Source organism: Triticum urartu, chromosome 6, assembly GCF_003073215.2.
Source record: "Triticum urartu cultivar G1812 chromosome 6, Tu2.1, whole genome shotgun sequence".
Taxonomy (NCBI): domain Eukaryota; kingdom Viridiplantae; phylum Streptophyta; class Magnoliopsida; order Poales; family Poaceae; genus Triticum; species Triticum urartu.
In genome coordinates, this window is record NC_053027.1 from 192,714,168 (window position 1) to 192,727,055 (window position 12,888).

Below are 12,888 nucleotides of genomic sequence, written 5' to 3' on the forward strand. Positions count from 1 at the left end.
TGGGTGTTTGAGCACCCTAGACGGCTAAGGTCACCACGGAGCCATATTCCATTGTGGTGAAGCTTTGTGGTGTCGTTGGGAGCCTCCATTAAGTTGTGGAGATTGCCCCAACCTTGTTTGTAAAGGTCCGGTCGCCGCCTCCAAGGCCTCCAATAGTGGAATCACGGCATCTCGCATTGTGTGAGGGCGTGAGGAGAATACAGTGGCCCTAGTGGCTTCTTGGGGAGCATTGTGCCTCCACACCGCTCCAACGGAGACGTACTTCCACTCAAAAGGAAGGAACTTCGGTAACACATCCTCGTCTTCATCGGCTCCACTCTTGGCTATCTCTTGCCTTTACTTGTGCAAGCTTATTTGTGTTATATCCCTCGCTTGCTTGTGTACTTGTTCTTGTTGCATCATATAGGTTGCTCACCTAGTTGTATATCTAGACAACCTACTTTGATGCAAAGTTTAAATTGGTAAAGAAAAGCTAAAAATTGTTAGTTGCCTATTCACCCCCCTCTAGTCAACTATATCGATCCTTTCAATTGGTATCAGAGCCTTGTCTCTTTATTAAGGACTTTGCCGTCTGAAGAGTATGGTTGACACCGTAGATGGTGTGGAGGAGCACTCCGGTGTGAATCCGGTCTTGTCTACGGCCGATGGGGGAACCGCGGTCTCTCGTGAGGAATTCAATGTGGCTTTGGACACATTGAAAACCTCCATGATGACCGAGGTTGAAAGCATGTTTAGTAAATTCTTAGAAGGGCTTAAACTATCTACCGCACCGATGAAAGTGGGTGATCCCACTAACAAGGTGACGGATGCTAACTCTGACAAGGGGGGAGCTACTAGTGAAAAGGCTCCTTCTTCTAGTGGTAAAATTGGCAATGACATCTTTGCCCATGTGGAACCTCCACTTACTTATGGTGGACCGATTCCTTCCACTCATTTGAATCATGCCGGTCCTCCCCCTAAGATTGTGAAAAATGAGGACTTTGATTTTTGGGTTTATCGCTTTAAGAGTCATTTGAACCATGTTAATACTAACCTTTGGAGAATCATAGAAGAAGGTTTTTATCCGCATGACCGAAGCAACTTCACCCCTAGAGAAGCCGCGGATAATCAATTCAATGAGAATGCTCTCTTCATCATCCAAGATGCAATTCCACCCGAAGATCTTGCTCATCTCTGATCCTTCACCGTGGCCAAGGATTCTTGGCGGCATGTTGTTTCCCTCTACAGGGGAAGCGCAAGCATTCAACGCTCCAACTATGAAGTAGTGTAAGATGAAGCCGATGAGTTTGCAATGAAAGAAGATGAAGAACCTGGTGAGCTCTATCAAAGATTAACTACTCCCGCGGTCTCACTCTGAGATCATGGGAGCAAGGATACGGATGACAATTGGATCAAGCGCAAATTCCTCAAGGCCATGATGCCTTACCACAAGGCCATGTCCTCCGTCATTCGTCAACGGCCGGACTTTCACACTTTGTCCTCAAGTGAAGTGTTGGATGAGTTTATGGCTATGAGTATCTTGGACAAGACCACTGACAATGCGGTGTTACGTTCTCAAAGAGCTAAGAAGCCCAATCTTGCCTTGAAGGCCAAGGCTAGTGTGGAGGAAGAGGACGAAGAGGAAGAAGAGGAGAGCAACCCCGAAGATAGAAAGTATGCTTATCATGAACACATGGCTCTTGCTTCAAGGCAATTTTGGAGCAAGAAGAACACAAGGCCCAACTTCAACAAGAACAACTCAAGTGGTGCGAAGGTCAAGCAACGAATGAGGACTTGCTAAAATTGTGGCAATGTGAGACACTTTGTTACGGAATGTCCTTATGAGAAGAGGAAAGACAATGGTGGCAAACTCATCCGAAAGGACAAGGCCAAGTCTTTTCCCAACAAGAGAAACTTCACCAAGAAGACTCCTCCCAAAGGGTTGGTGGCTCAAGAAGAGTACCATGAGGATGATGATGATGAAGACGGTGAGTCGGTTGCCATGGCCTCTGTTGCCTGTGCAACAACTCCATGGGTGTCTCTCTTCGACTCACCCAATGAGAACTGTTGGGGAACGTAGTAATTTCAAAAAAATTCCTACGCACACGCAAGATCATGGTGATGCATAGCAATGAGAGGGGAGAGTGTTGTCCACGTACCCTCGTAGACCGAAAGCGGAAGCGTTAGCACAACACGGTTGATGTAGTCGAACGTCTTCACGATCCGACCGATCCAAGTACCGAACGCACGCCACCTCCGAGTTCAGCACACGTTCAGCTCGATGACGTCCCGCGAACTCCGATCCAGCAGAGCTTCACGGGAGAGTTCCGTCAGCACGGACGGCGTGGTGACGATCTTGATGTTCTACCGTCGCAGGGCTTCGCCTAAGCACCGCTACAATATTATCGAGGATTATGGTGGAGGGGGGCACCGCACACGGCTAAGAGATCAATGATCAATTGTTGTGTCTATGGGGTGCCCCCTGCCCCCGTATATAAAGGAGCAAGGGGGGAGGCGGCCGGCCTAGGAGGAGGGCGCGCCAAGGGGGGAGTCCTACTCCCACCGGGAGTAGGACTCCTCCTTCCCTTGTTGGAGTAGGAGAGAAGGAAAGAGGGGGAGGAACAAGGAAAAGGGGGCTGCACCCCTTGTCCAATTCGGACCAGAGGGGGGGGGGCGCCTCCTTCCTTTTGGCCTCTCTCCTCTATTCCCGTATGGCCCAATAAGGCCCATATACTCCCCGGCGAATTCCCGTAACTCTCCGGTACTCCGAAAAATACCCGAATCACTCGGAACCTTTCTGATGTCCGAATATAGTCGTCCAATATATCGATCTTTACGTCTCAACCATTTCGAGACTCCTCGTCATGTCCCAGATCTCATCCGGGACTCCGAACTCCTTTGGTACATCAAAACTCATAAACTCATAATATAATTGTCATCGAAACCTTAAGCGTGCGGACCCTATGGGTTCGAGAACAATGTAGACATGACTGAGACACGTCTCCGGTCAATAACCAATAGCGGAACCTGGATGCTCATATTGGCTCCCACATATTCTACGAAGATCTTTATCGATCAAACCGCATAACAACATACGCTGTTCCCTTTGTCATCGGTATGTTACTTGCCCGAGATTCGATCGTCGGTATCTCAATACCTAGTTCAATCTCGTTAGCGGAAAGTCTCTTTACTCGTTCCGTAATACATCATCTCGCAACTAACTCATTAGTTGCAATGCTTGCAAGGCTTTAGGTGATGTGCATTACCGAGAGGGCCCAGAGATACCTCTCCGACAATCGGAGTGACAAATCCTAATCTCGAAATACGCCAACCCAACAAGTACCTTCGGAGACACCTGTAGAGCACCTTTATAATCACCCACTTACGTTGTGACGTTTGGTAGCACATAAAGTGTTCCTCTGGTAAACGGGAGTTGCATAATCTCGTAGTCATAGGAACATGTATAAGTCGTGAAGAAAGCAATAGCAACAAACTAAACGATCAAGTGCTATGCTAACGGAATGGGTCAAGTCAATCACATCATTCTCCTAATGATGTGATCCCGTTAATAAAATGACATCTCATGTCTATGGCTAGGAAACTTAACCATCTTTGATTCAACGAGCTAGTCAAGTAGAGGCATACTAGTGACATATTGTTTGTCTATGTATTCACACATGTATTATGTTTCCGGTTAATACAATTCTAGCATGAATAATAAACATTTATCATGATATAAGGAAATAAATAATAACTTTATTATTGCCTCTAGGGCATATTTCCTTCAGTCTCCCACTTGCACTAGAGTCAATAATCTAGTTCACATCGCCATGTGATTTAACATCAATAGTTCAGATCACTATGTGATTAACACCCATAGTTCACATCGACATGTGACCAACACCCAAAGGGTTTACTAGAGTCAATAATCTAGTTCACATCGCTATGTGACTAACACCCAAAGAGTACTGAGGTGTGATCATGTTTTGCTTGTGAGAGAATTTTAGTCAACGGGTCTGCCACATTCAGATCCGTAAGTATTTTGCAAATTTCTATGTCAACAATGCTCTGCACAGAGCTACTCTAGCTAATTGCTCCCACTTTCAATATGTATCCAGATTGAGATTTAGAGTCATCTGGATTAGTGTCAAAATTTGCATCGACGTAACCCTTTACGACGAACCTTTTGTCACTTCCATAATCGAGAAACATATCCTTATTCCACTAAGGATAATTTTGACCAATGTCCAGTGATCTACTCCTAGATCACTATTGTACTCCTTTGCCAAACTCAGGGCAGGGTATACAATAGGTCTGGTACACAGCATGGCATACTTTATAGAACCTATGGCTGAGGCATAGGGAATGACTTTCATTCTCTCTCTATCTTCTGTCGTGGTCGGGTTTTGAGTCTTACTCAACTTCACACCTTGTAACACAAGCAAGAACTCCTTATTTGACTGTTCCATTTTGAACTACTTCAAACTCTTGTCAAGGTATGTACTCATTGAAAAACTTATCAAGCGTCTTGATCTACCTCTATGGATCTTGATGCTCAATATGTAAGCAGCTTCACCGAGGTCTTTCTTTGAAAAAACTCCTTTCAAACATTCCTTTATGCTTTGCAGAATAATTCTACATCATCTCCGATCATCAATATGTCATACATATACTTATCAGAAATGTTGTAGTGCTCCCACTCACTTTCTTGTAAATACAGGTTTCACCGCAAGTCTGTATAAAACTATATGCTTTGATCAACTTATCAAAGCATATATTCCAACTCCGAGATGCTTGCATCGGTCCATAGATGGATCGCTGGAGCTTGCATATTTTGTTAGTACCTTTAGGATTGACAAAACCTTCTGGTTGCATCATATACAACTCTTCTTTAATAAATCCATTAAAGAATGCAGTTTTGTTTATCCATTTTCCAGATTTCATAAAATGCGGCAATTGCTAACATGATTCGGACAGACTTAAGCATAGATACGAGTGAGAAACTCTCATTGTAGTCAACACCTTGAACTTGTCGAAAACCTTTTTCGCGACAATTCTAGCTTTGTAGATAGTAACACTACTATTAGCGTCTGTCTTCCTCTTGAAGATCCATTTAATCTCAATGGCTCACTGATCAATGGGCAAGTCAATCAAAGTCCATACTTTGTTCTTATACATGGATCTCATCTCAGATTTCATGGCCTCAAGCCATTTCGTGGAATCTGGGCTCATCATCGCTTGCTCATAGTTCGTAGGTTCGTCATGGTCAAGTAACATGACCTCCAGAACAGGATTACCGTACCACTCTGGTGCAGATCTCACTCTGGTTTACCTACAAGGTTCGGTAGTAACTTGATGTGAAGTTACAAGATCATCATCATTAGCTTCCTCACTAATTGGTGTAGTAGTTACAGGAACAGATTTCTGTGATGAACTACTTTCCAATAAGGGAGCAGGTACAGTTACCTCATCAAGTTCTACTTTTCTCCCACTCACTTCTTTCGAGAGAAACTCCTTCTCTAGAAAGGATCCATTCTCAGCAATGAATATCTTGCCTTCGGATCTGTGATAGAAGGTGTACCCAACATTTTCTTTTGGGTATCCTATGAAGACGCACTTCTCAAATTTGGGTTTGAGCTTATCAGGTTGAAACTTTTTCACATAAGCATTGCAACCTCAAACTTTAAGAAACGACAGCTTAGGTTTCTTACCAAACCATAGTTCATACGGTGTCATCTCAACGGATTTAGATGGTGCCCTATTTAATGTGAATGTAGCTGTCTCTAATGCATAACCTCAAAACTATAGTGGTTAATTGGAAAGAAACATCATAGATTGCACTATATCCAATAATAGTACGGTTATGACGTTCAGACACACCATTATGCTGTGGTGTTCCAGGTGGCACGATTTTGTGAAACTATTCCACATTGTTTTAATTGAAGACCAAACTCGTAACTCAAATATTTGTCTCCGCGATCAGATCGTAGAAACTTTATTTTCTTGTCACGATGATTTTCCACTTCACTCTGAAATTCTTTGAACTTTTCAGATGTTTCAGACTTTATGTTTCATCAAGTAGATATACCCATATCTACTCAAATCATCTGTGAAGGTCAGAAAATAACGACACCTGCCTCAAGCCTCAACACTCATCGGATCGCATACATCAGTATGTATTATTTCCAATAAGCCAGTTGCTTGCTCCATTGTTCCGGAGAACGGAGTCTTAGTCATCTTGCCCATGAGGCACGGTTCGCAAGCATCAACTGATTCATAATCAAGTGATTCCAAAAGCCCATCAGCATGGATTTTCTTCATGCGCTTTACACCAATATGACCTAAACGACAGTGCCACAAATAAGTTGCACTATCATTATTAACTTTGCATCTTTTGGCTTCAATATTATGAGAATGTGTATCACCACAATCGAGATCCAACAAACCATTTTCATTGGGTGTATGACCATAGAAGGTTTTATTCATGTAAACAGAACAACAATTTATTCTCTTACTTAAATGAATAACCGTATTGCAATAAACATGATCAAATCATATTCATGCTCAACACAAACACCAAATAACACTTATTTAGGTTCAACACTAATCCCGAAAGTATAGGGAGTGTGCGATGATGATCATATCAATCTTGGAACCACTTCCAACACACATCGTCACTTCACCCTTAACTAGTCTCTGTTCATTCTGCAACTCCCGTTTCGAGTTACTACTCTTAGCAACTGAACCAGTATCAAATACCGAGGGGTTGCTATGAGCACTAGTAAAATACACATCAATAATCTGTATATCAAATATACCTTTGTTCACTTTGCCATCCTTCTTATCCGCCAAATACTTGGGGTAGTTCCGCTTCCAGTGACCAGTCCCTTTGAAGTAGAAGCACTTAGTCTCAGGCTTAGGACCAGACTTGGGCTTCTTCACTTGAGCAGCGACTTGCTTGCCGTTCTTCTTGAAGTTCCCTTTCTTTCCCTTTGCCCTTTTCTTGAAACTAGTGGTCTTGTTAATCATCAACACTTGATGCTCTTTTTTTGATTTCTACCTTCATCGATTTCATCATCATGAAAAGCTCGGGAATCGTTTTCATCATCCCTTGCATACTATAGTTCATCACGAAGTTCTACTAACTTGGTGATGGTGACTAGATAATTCTGTCAATCACTATTTTATCTGGAAGATTAACTCCCACTTGATTCAAGCGATTGTAGTACCCAAACAATCTGAACACATGCTCACTGCTTGAGCTATTCTCCTCCATCTTTTAGCTATAGAACTTGTTGGAGACTTCATATCTCTCAACTCAGGTATTTGCTTGAAATATTAACTTCAACTCCTAGAACATCCATATGATCCATGATGTTCAAAACGTCTTTGAAGTTCCGATTCTAAGCTGTTAAGCATGGTGCACTAAACTATCAAGTAGTCATCATATTGAGCTAGCCAAACGTTCATGACGTCTGCATCTGCTCTTGCAATAGGTCTGTCACCTAGCGGTGCATTAAGGACATAATTCTTCTGTGCAGCAGTGAGGATAAACCTCAGATCACGGATCCAATCCGCATCATTGCTACTAACATCTTTCAACTTAGTTTTCTCTAGGAACATATCAAAAATAAAACAGGGGAGCTAAACGCGAGCTATTGATCTACAACATAGATATGCTAATACTACCAGGACTAAGTTCATGATAAATTTAAGTTCAATTAATCATATTAGTTAAGAACTCCCACTTAGAAAAACATCCCTCTAATCTTCTAAGTGATCACGTGATCCAAATCAACTAAACCATAACCGATCATCACGTGAAATGGAGTAGGTTTCAATGGTGAACATCAATATGTTGATCATATCTACTATATGATTCACGCTCGACCTTTCGGTCTCAGTGTTCCGAGGCCATATCTGCATATGCTAGGCCCATCAAGTTTAACCTGAGTATTCCGCGTGTGCAAAACTGGCTTGCACCCGTTGTAGATGGACGTAGAGCTTATCACACCCGATCATCATGTGGTGTCTGGGCACGACGAACTTTGGCAACGGTGCATACTCAGGGAGAACACTTTTATCTTGAAATTTAGTGAGAGATCATCTTATAATGCTACCGTCAATCAAAGCAAGATAAGATGCATAAAAGATAAACATCACATGCAATCAATATAAGTGATATGATATGGCCATCATCATCTTGTGCTTGTGATCTCCATCTCCGAAGCACCGTCATGATCACCATCGTCACCGGCGCGACACCTTGATCACCATCGTAGCATCGTTGTCGTCTCGCCAATCTTATGCCTCCACGACTATCGCTACCGCTTAGTGATAAAGTAAAGCATTACAGCGCAATTGCATTGCATACAATAAAGCGACAACCATATGGCTCCTGCCAGTTGCCGATGACTCGGTTACAAAACATGATCATCTCATACAATAAAATTTAGCATCATGTCTTAACCATATCACATCACAACATGCCCTGCAAAAACAAGTTAGATGTCCTCTACTTTGTTGTTGCAAGTTTTACGTGGCTGCTACGGGCTTAGCAAGAACCGTTCTTACCTACGCATCAAAATCACAATGATAGTTTGTCAAGTTGGTGATGTTTTAACCTTCGCAAGGACCGGGCGTAGCCACACTTGGTTCAACTAAAGTTGGAGAAACTGACACCCACCAGCCACCTGTGTGCAAAGCACGTCGGTAGAACCAGTCTCGCGTAAGCGTACGCGTAATGTCGGTCCGGGCCGCTTCATCCAACAATACCGCCGAACCAAAGTATGACATGCTGGTAAGCAGTATGACTTATATCACCCACAACTCACTTGTGTTCTACTCGTGCACAACATCAACGCATAAAACCTGGCTCAGATGCCACTGTTGGGGAATGTAGTAATTTCAAAAAAATTCCTACGCACACGCAAGATCATGGTGATGCATAGCAACGAGAGGGGAGAGTGTTGTCCACGTACCCTCGTAGACCGAAAGCGGAAGCGTTAGCACAACGCGGTTGATGTAGTCGAACGTCTTCACGATCCGACCGATCCAAGTACCGAACGCATGCCACCTCCGAGTTCAGCACACGTTCAGCTCGATGACGTCCCGCGAACTCCAATCCAGCAGAGCTTCACGGGAGAGTTCCGTCAGCATGACGGCATGGTGACGATCTTGATGTTCTACCGTCGCAGGGCTTCGCCTAAGCACCGCTACAATATTATCGAGGATTATGGTGGAGGGCGGCACCGCACACGGCTAAGAGATCAATGATCAATTGTTGTGTCTATGGGGTGCCCCCCTGCCCCCGTATATAAAGGAGCAAGGGGGGAGGCGGCCGGCCTAGGAGGAGGGCGCGCCAATGGGGGAGTCCTACTCCCACCGGGAGGACTCCTCCTTCCCTTGTTGGAGTAGGAGAGAAGGAAAGAGGGGGAGAGGAACAAGGAAAAGGGGGCTGCACCCCTTGTCCAATTCGTACCAGAGGGGGGGGCGCCTCCTTCCTTTTGGCCTCTCTCCTCTATTCCCGTATGGCCCAATAAGGCCCATATACTCCCCGACGAATTCCCGTAACTCTCCGGTACTCCGAAAAATATCCGAATCACTTGGAACCTTTCTGATGTCTGAATATAGTCGTCCAATATATCGATCTTTACGTCTCGACCATTTCGAGACTCCTTGTCATGTCCCCGATCTCATTCGGGACTCCGAACTCCTTCGGTACATCAAAACTCATAAACTCATAATATAACTGTCATCGAAACCTTAAGCGTGCGGACCCTACGGGTTCGAGAACAATGTAGACATGACCGAGACACGTCTCCGGTCAATAACCAATAGCGGAACCTGGATGCTCATATTGGCTCCCACATATTCTACGAAGATCTTTATCGGTCAAACCGCATAACAACATACGTTGTTCCCTTTGTCATCGGTATGTTACTTGCCCGAGATTCGATCGTCGGTATCTCAATACCTAGTTCAATCTCGTTACCGGCAAGTCTCTTTACTCGTTCCGTAATACATCATCTCGCAACTAACTCATTAGTTGCAATGCTTGCAAGGCTTTAGGTGATGTGCATTACCGAGAGGGCCCAGAGATACCTCTCCGACAATCGGAGTGACAAATCCTAATCTCAAAATACGCCAACCCAACAAGTACCTTCGGAGACACCTGTAGAGCACCTTTATAATCACCCAGTTAGGTTGTGACGTTTGGTAGCACACAAAGTGTTCCTCTGGTAAACGGGAGTTGCATAATCTCATAGTCATAGGAACATGTATAAGTCATGAAGAAAGCAATAGCAACAAACTAAACGATCAAGTGCTATGCTAACGGAATGGGTCAAGTCAATCACATCATTCTCCTAATGATGTGATCCCGTTAATCAAATGACAACTCATGTCTATGGCTAGGAAACTTAACCATCTTTGATTCAACGAGCTAGTCAAGTAGAGGCATACTAGTGACATACTGTTTGTCTATGTATTCACACATGTATTATGTTTCCGGTTAATACAATTCTAGCATGAATAATAAACATTTATCATGATATAAGGAAATAAATAATAACTTTATTATTGCCTCTAGGGCATATTTCCTTCAAGAACATCATCGCCAAGTGCCTCATGGCTAAAGCCACGAACAAGGTAACCCCCAACATCAAAACTACCATCATCAATAATCCTTCTTTGACGGATTGCATTGATGAACATGAGGGGTATAATGTGGAGGAGAATGAATTTGAGTCTTTTATGAGTAAACTCAAGGGTAAATCCAAGAAGCACTTCGTTGCTCTCTTGGAACAACTTGGTGAAGCCAATGACATGATTGAGGCTCACGAAGATACCATCTCTAAGATGGAGGGGCATAGTCGTGACTATGCTGATGAGATTTCGGATCTTTCCAATGCTCTTGAGGAAGATCAAGGTTTTCTTTTGGCTCTTGAGGAGTCATACAACGACGACCACGCTAAATTAAAGAAAGATCTTGATCATGCACTGGTTGTATCTTGTGTGCTAAACTCCGAGAAGGCCAAGCTTGAGGTTGATCTTGATAAACTCAAGGAGGAGTTTGATATACTTGACAAGGCTCACAAGGCCTTGAAAGGTGTTCATGCTAGCCTCAAGGAGTCTCATGATCAACTCCAAGTGAAGCTAACCAAGGAGAAAGCCACTTTTCCTCACATGGTTTTAATTGATAATGCAAATGCTACTAACCCTTGTTGTGAGCATGTGCATCTTGTCAAGGATAATGCAAAGTTGAAGAAGCAACTTGAGAAAGGCCTTGTGTCATGCATACAAGGTGAGAAGAACCTCAACGACCTTTTGAGCAATCAAAAGGAGGTTGTGGCCAAGGAAGGGATTGGGTTCACACCCAAGTCCAAGAACAAGAAGAAGGAAGACAAGGCCAAACGACCTCCCCCTCTCAAGCAAACTTTTGTGAAGGAGGGAGAGGGTGCTTCCAAGGAGAAGAAGAAGACCATTGTGAAGGGTAGTGATGCCAAGAAGGGCAATGCGACCCCTCCCAACAAAGCCGGCAACTTTAACCCTACTTATGTGTTATGCCGTGCTAGTGATGGACATGTTTATGCCAAATTTGTTGGTTCCTCCTATGAGTACATTGAATGGTCTATTTGGGTTCCTAAGACCCTTGTTACTAACCTCAAAGGACCCATTACAAAATGGGTACCTAAAACCAAGCATTGATCTCTTGTAGGTGTTTGCTTACGGTGCGGGATCGTGGTTTCTCGATAGTGGAGCCACTAATCATATGACCTGAAGCAAGGACTTGGTGGTGGATGTTCACAAGATTCCATCTATGCCCACCAATGTCGAGTGGGGTGATGCCTCATCCTCTAAGGTACTGGGACTTGGCAAGGTTATCATTTCTCATGATCTCACGATCGAGAAGTTCATGCTTGTTGTAACACCCTCGATGCGGCTATATCTCCCACGTGTCGAAGCACGACTTAGAGGCATAACCGCATTGAAAGCAATGTCGCAAGTGAGGTAATCTTCGCAAACAACCCATGTAATACAATAAGGGAAAGGATACATAGTTGGCTTACAATCGCCACTTCACACAATTACATGAATAAAGCATTACATCATCCAGATACAATCAAGGTCCGACTACGGAACCAAAATAAAAGAAGAACCCCAAATGCGACAAGGTCCCCGATCGACCCCAACTGGGCTCCACTACTGATAAACTAGAACGAAACAACACAAAGGACAAGATCTTCATCGAGCTCCTCCTTGAGCTTGGTTGCGTCATCTGCACGGACTCACGACGTTGTAAAACGACGGCCAGTGAATTGTAATACGACTCACTATAGGGCGAATTCGAGCTCGGTACCCGGGGATCCTCTAGAGTCGACCTGCAGGCATGCAAGCTTATGGGTAAGGTAAAGGTATGAGGTGGAGCTGCAGCAAGCGACTAGCATATTTGGTGGCTAAACATACACAAATGAGAGCGAGAAGAGAAGGCAAAGCACGATCGAGAAACTATGATCAAGAAGTGATCCTAGAACAACCTACGTCAAGCATAACTCCAACACTGTGTTCACTTCCCGGACTCCGCCGGAAAGAGACCATCACGGTTACACACATGGTTGATGCATTTTAATTAAGGTCAACTTCAGGTTTTCTACAACCGGACATTAACAAATTCCCATCTGCCCATAACCGCGGGCACGGCTTTCGAAAGATCAAATCCCTGCAGGGGAGTCCCAACTTAGCCCATGACAAACTCTCACGGTCAACGAAGGATATACCTTCTTCCGAGACATTCCGATCAGACTCGGCATCCCGGTTCTACAAGACACTTCGACAAGTTAAAACAATTCCAGCAACACCGCCCGAATGTGCCGACAAATCCCGATAGGAGCTGCACATATCTCGTTC